The following is a 6,071-nucleotide window of genomic DNA, read 5'->3' on the forward strand; positions in this document are numbered from 1 at the left end:
GCTAAGCATCTTTCACATGAAATCAAAAGGTATTGTAAAGTCTCTAACAGACTTCACAGCAACTGTGAACATTATAGATTTAAAATTCTTTTCAATGCCTCTTGTACCTTTTTGCACTATCTGCAATTCAGCTTGCTGATGATAGGCAGAGTTCATCATCCAGTGTAACTTAATATTCTGCACGTCTGTTTTTTATTTCTCTGATGCCTGAAAGGTTGTTTATTGTGTCAAATTTTTACTTGAATATTCAAAACATACATCCAAAATTTAGAAGTGTGTGGGAATGCTCTGTAATTTATATTAGTGGAACAACAAAACCCAATCTAAGGAGAGAACCCAACAAATTATTTTCCATATGAAAGCTTATTAAAAATGCATCAAGCACATTTACGGGTGAGCAGAATTCAGAGTGTACACAGTATTGTCTAAACATAGTTAGTGCTTTAGTTACTTAACTTATTGAATTGCCACTGCTGTAGAAAGTGCAGTTCCCTGCAGAGTTTGTATGATTTATAATTTTTTATTATAAAATCAACTTCAAACAACATGACTGTCTTTCAGCGATTAGCCATGTGATATGATCATAATATGAAAAGGTGATAACATTACTCATTTTTTAATACTTAGGTTTTAGGTGAATCTTCTTAACAGAGAGATGGCAGAGTAAAGAGAGACCTCTCGACACTGAGCAGCAGAGCCTGACTTAAAGGTGGGATGAACTGTGTAGTTAGGAACACTGAAGGGGAAAGTGAAGCTCTGTTTTGGCAGAGGAGAAAGCCCATTTGACTGGTTCAACTACTTATGGAACTGAAATCTAAGTCAGACACTAAAAGTCTGTGTGGTCTAAATAATCATCTACCCTACACTTCTGTAGAAAACATGGATTTAGAATTTTTTTCTGGCTATTTTCTTTAACTGTAACTTCTTTTGTTCAACCACAGTACTCATGACAACAGTGACAGTAACCATTTGATGTGCAAAAAATCCTTCCTAATTTATTAGAGACAAGGACACTGCAGTACGGAAGAGACCACCTGAAATGGGGAAAACTGGGAAATAAATGCATTTTAAGCTTTATTCAAAAAACAATGCAGCACAACACAAGGATCACCAGCTTTGTTACCTGCCCCCAGTTAAGTAGCATTTACAAGGTGCTTTTGCTCCAGCTAGCTGACTTTTGAAAAGCAAAATATTGGCTAAGGCTAACATTATTTCAAACATAAGGCAATATCCATTAAGAATAACAAGAGAAAAAAATAATGCATAACCTCTCATAAAAATAATTCAGACTACATTTCTCAACTATAAATAATTCTATACCAGCAAAACCCCAAGGGTTTTTATTAAAAAGAAACAAAACACAAGCATTTATTAATTTACTAAATATGTTCTAGAACTTCAGGATGACCTAAACATAAAAATGAAAATTTTGAAATGTCTGTAGAAAAACACTAAAGTTACAAGTTATCTATAAACAAGCTAAAATGTAAATTTCAGTTTTAAATCTAGACTACATTTGAAGAGCAACTTTGCAATATAAAAGTTAAACTCATTACTATAGCAATACTGCTGAGCCTATGGAAGTGAAAAATACATTTCACCAAAGCTCCACTCAAGGCAAAGATGGTGGGCTGTTGGGAAATTTCTTAAGGATGGTACTTTCACATGAAGTGGTCTTGAATATAAAAGTGTAACTTGCTTTGATTATAACTGAGAAATAACATTTAAGTCAATACATAGCCTTGTAGAAGATAAAAGTAAAAAATGCACTGAACGCTATAATGCATGAACAAACTTAAAATCCATTTGTATGCACAAGAAATTAGGAAAACAATGCACTTGCTTTTTTCTTTACTGTACACATAGAATATATAATTTATCCTTTGCTTCTCAGGCAGTTCGTGTTAGTTGCACTGTATTTGCCACTTCTCAGCTTCTTTCCAAGGTTCAGTCATCACCTAGTATTTCAATACCATAGTTTCACCTAGAAATCCAAGCTGTATCTCATGCTACACTTGACTAGAAAAACAGAATATACTTATTTTAGTCAGCCTAAATTCATTTAATGGGACAAGGCTTTACAATTAAAAAAAAAAAACCCAAAACCAAAAACCCCTTCTATAAAAGTAGGCTTTCAGCAAATGCATTTCTTCAAAACATGGACTGACTTAAAGTAGACCAGAACAAATATATCTAGTATTATCATACCCCATTCTTTTATCATAAATTACTCAGGATTACTGTAAGTAATTTAAACCAGTGTCAGATGCTAAAAGCAACAAAAATGTTACACAAGAAGTTCACAATAAGGACAGAAGGTTTCAGAAAGTTACCTTTGAAACTTTTATATCTTTGTGAGATGTGGAACCTCTGAAAAGGAATTAAAAGTCAAAAAAACCTCACCATCACATAAACACACCAGAAAATACGTTTTCCTTTTGCAGGGGAAATGCATTAAACATGTATTCTTGACATTAGCTACTACAGATTCTTGGATTCCCACATAGCCCAACCCTGACAAAGATCAGGTGATCAACACAAGGTTTAACCATACTAAGTATCCCTCTACAGCCTGACTTGGTGTTTTTGGACACAGCAATGCAGAATGAGACATAAGCATAGAAAAAACTTGTGCCATAAAACTATTCAGATATGCAGACGTTACAGCACATACAGAAGTTTCAACTCTTAATATTTTGCTAAATATAATTTGTTTTGATAAACCAGAACAGGAATGATTAGTTATGGATTGAAACAGAAGAAGAAAAGCAGTTTTGGGACAAAATAGATGGTGGAATTCAGGTGAGGGGAATAAAGCCCTGAAACTATAGTGCATACAGGGAGCCCACTCCCCCCTGAAAAAATTTGGCATGATTACAATCCTAAAACTTTATTTAGCAGATCTCAGGTGATGCTAGTTTGCATGTAATACAATAGGTACTACTGAACTCAGTCCCTGATAAAGATTAACAGCTGCAATTCAAAAACTTTTGTTTCCTCCTCATTGCTCTACACAAGCCACATTTGGGTGCTGCCTAGAACACATTACTTTCAAAATCAGTTTAAATCCTTATTGATTGCACATGGTGGACTAACTTAATTTAATTTATTGTTATATCTACACATTAAGCACATGGAAAAATTCAAGCACTTGAACTTTGTTCCTAAAATCTCTAGAAGCCAGATAAAGCCTATTTATCTTATATCCATTTAGCTGTATCTGTTTTGAAGTCTTAAAAATTGATATGGTATGCAGGACTGACAGCTTTAATGGTAATAAATACTGGAAAAAAACATTCCTGAGATAGCATTATTAATCAAGTTACACTTCTCTATTTTGTCAAAAATACTAGTCATGTTAATTGCAAGGTTTCAGGTGACAATCAGCTAACAGGCTCTGCTGATTGAGAGGAGTCTTTAATGACAGTTTAGGTGATTATATTCACACTATATTTAGAGCTTGTTTGGACTGCTTGATTGAAAAAAATAACAGAAAAAAACCCTTGTAACTGAGGTTGGGATTGTTTCCTAGGAGCAAGAATGACTGGGGGACACACAAAATCTGCAGCTCTTGGATTCTGCTCCTTTAGTGGCAGAACTGCAGGCTCAGCCACCAACTGGCAGCAGGCTGCATTTGCTCAGGATGAGTGAGTCAAGAACCAGCCATACTCAGTGTTAAGTGCTAAAAAAGCACAACTACATCAACTTTGAAAATGAAAGCATACCCAACTGAAACTATTTAAAATTGAGGTATGTGTAATTACCTTATTTTTGTGAAAGCTGCTAAGTTAGAGAATACTGTACATATCCACTGAAAATATTGTTTCCTAGATATTGCAAATAATAAAAGGATTTTGCATTGCAAAAGAACAGCAAGGTCAAAAGAGAGGATCTTCAATTTTTCATAATGTCTATTTACATATAAGTTTGCCACCATGATAAATACATTTTAGTAATAGTAATTTATTATATAATTTCTTTGCAGGCCTGCCAGATGACCCTATCTCTCTTCTCTTGCACAAAAACAAGTCCAGCAATTTGTTTGAGTCAGCTAGAACTACAATTTTTCCAGAAGTTTTGGAAGACTTCATAAAGGTGTGAGTTTGAGGCAGCCAAGATGCAGGAAAATACATACTCAGATTGCAGAAGAAAATAAAACAATTCCCACTTATTCCTGGCATTAAGAATGAATGAATGAATGTAGCTGTTTCCATTACAAAAGTGCTTGGCCATATGATTAAGACAGATGGCAGTCTGTCTTAATCAGTGTGCACTTTTCTCTTCAGGCTGTAACACTGCTTTAGCAGATAGCTCACCCTGAAGCGTCATTTCCATAACCCTGTTAAGTAAGGCTGAAGTAAACATTCTTGGATGTAGGAAAGATATACTGATCATTAATTAATTAATTACTGAGAATACACTGATATCTGCTAAATGGTTCTCCTGTGGACAGGCTGCTAACATTGCCAGAACATCATTAAAAATATTAAAATTTGTTAACTGTAAATTCCACACACAGGATTGCAGACCTGAAACTGGGACTGCATAAATAAAGGGGTTGTGCCTAGGCTGGTAGTCTCACATACTTGGTTTGAAAATAAAGTTTACTCATTCTGTGAGAAAAGAACACCTAGCTTGAAATTCTGAGGCGTGAGATATGGATGCTGTTAGTCGTTCACTACTAAGTCATAACATTATTGGGAACAGACACTTGTTAAAATGAAAATGTAAAAAGTTGGAAGTTAACCACACTGACAGCAAATTCTTGTAGTCAGAAGTTTTACCAGAAAGTTGCCTTAATGCCTTATTAGTGAGCCGCTCAGGAATTTGTTCTGTTTCTGAGCCCTGCTGGTATTCAAGGAATGCTTAACAGATGGTAAAGGAATGGGAGGAAAGGGTTAAAACCAGAAGATGTGGTCAGGAGGAGGGAATAGTTTTGTTCAAAGTGACCTTGCAGCTGGGATTGCTAAAAATGTCAGTCTGGGGGAAAAAAAGCCCATTTATTATGTCTGGTGTGGTTTATCCTCTGCCTGTTTTAAGTGGAATTCCTGTGACCATAACACACTCTCATGGAGATGCACAAAGTCTTCTGTAGTAGTAAGACAGGCAGAGACCCTCCTGGTGCCCACCAGGATGAGCTAAGCCCAAGGAGCTTCTGTCCCTGTGTGTCTCTGCTGCCCTGTGTTGTGAACAAGGTTCACAATTAAATAAATCTACTCTACATTTTAGGTGTGGCTTGGAGGTTGCCTTGGTTATCACTATGTGCTGATTCACACATTACCTAACCAGCACTGACAGGAACAGACATGGGTAAGGATGTGTATCCTTATGGAATCTTCCATCTTCCTAAAGAAGCAGATCTTCACACGCTATCTTCCTCATCATCTCATGTTTCTTACTGAAGCTGTTCCACCCAGTATAAATGAATTGATACTTATTAAAGGAAAAAGAGGAGAAAAAGATTCTTTGGCCTCAGCGTTCTAGGATAATTAGGCAGGTAATTATTTGAACATGGATTTTCATGTTCCACACATAATAGCACAGTCATTAAAAGAAATGCAACAAGCCACAGATGCACAAACTCCCTGCCTGCTGAGCAGCACTCAGTGTGGTGGACCAGCAGGTCCATCCAACAAGGCCCTGGGGTTGAGCTTGAGGGCTTGCTATCTTACTAGCAGTGGAAGCTAGTGGTTTTGTGCAACCCCACTACCAAAATCACATACAGATGTTGGATACTTACAAAGATAGAAAGCAGCAGCTGCTACAAAGTACTGAGGTCTTAATAAAGTTTAAAATGCTGTACTCCAGTGTCTAGGTCTCTTTTGGAATTTCCCAAGAAAAGGCAACTTTTCCCTTTTTGGAGCACTTTTAATGAATACTGAGACTAAAGGCTTCAGTAGTACTGTATTGTCCAGGGATGTTGTTATTTGCTGCAAGAAATACTTTATATGTGTGAGAAATACTTTAGAGGCACGTACATGAGATAGTCTGTTGGATGACCACATTGCCTGAACTTCCAGTATGCATTTGAAGTTCTTCCCAAATGCCAAATCTGAAAAAAATTTAGGTAC

Source organism: Molothrus ater, chromosome 4 (genome assembly GCF_012460135.2).
Source record: "Molothrus ater isolate BHLD 08-10-18 breed brown headed cowbird chromosome 4, BPBGC_Mater_1.1, whole genome shotgun sequence".
NCBI classification, from domain to species: domain Eukaryota; kingdom Metazoa; phylum Chordata; class Aves; order Passeriformes; family Icteridae; genus Molothrus; species Molothrus ater.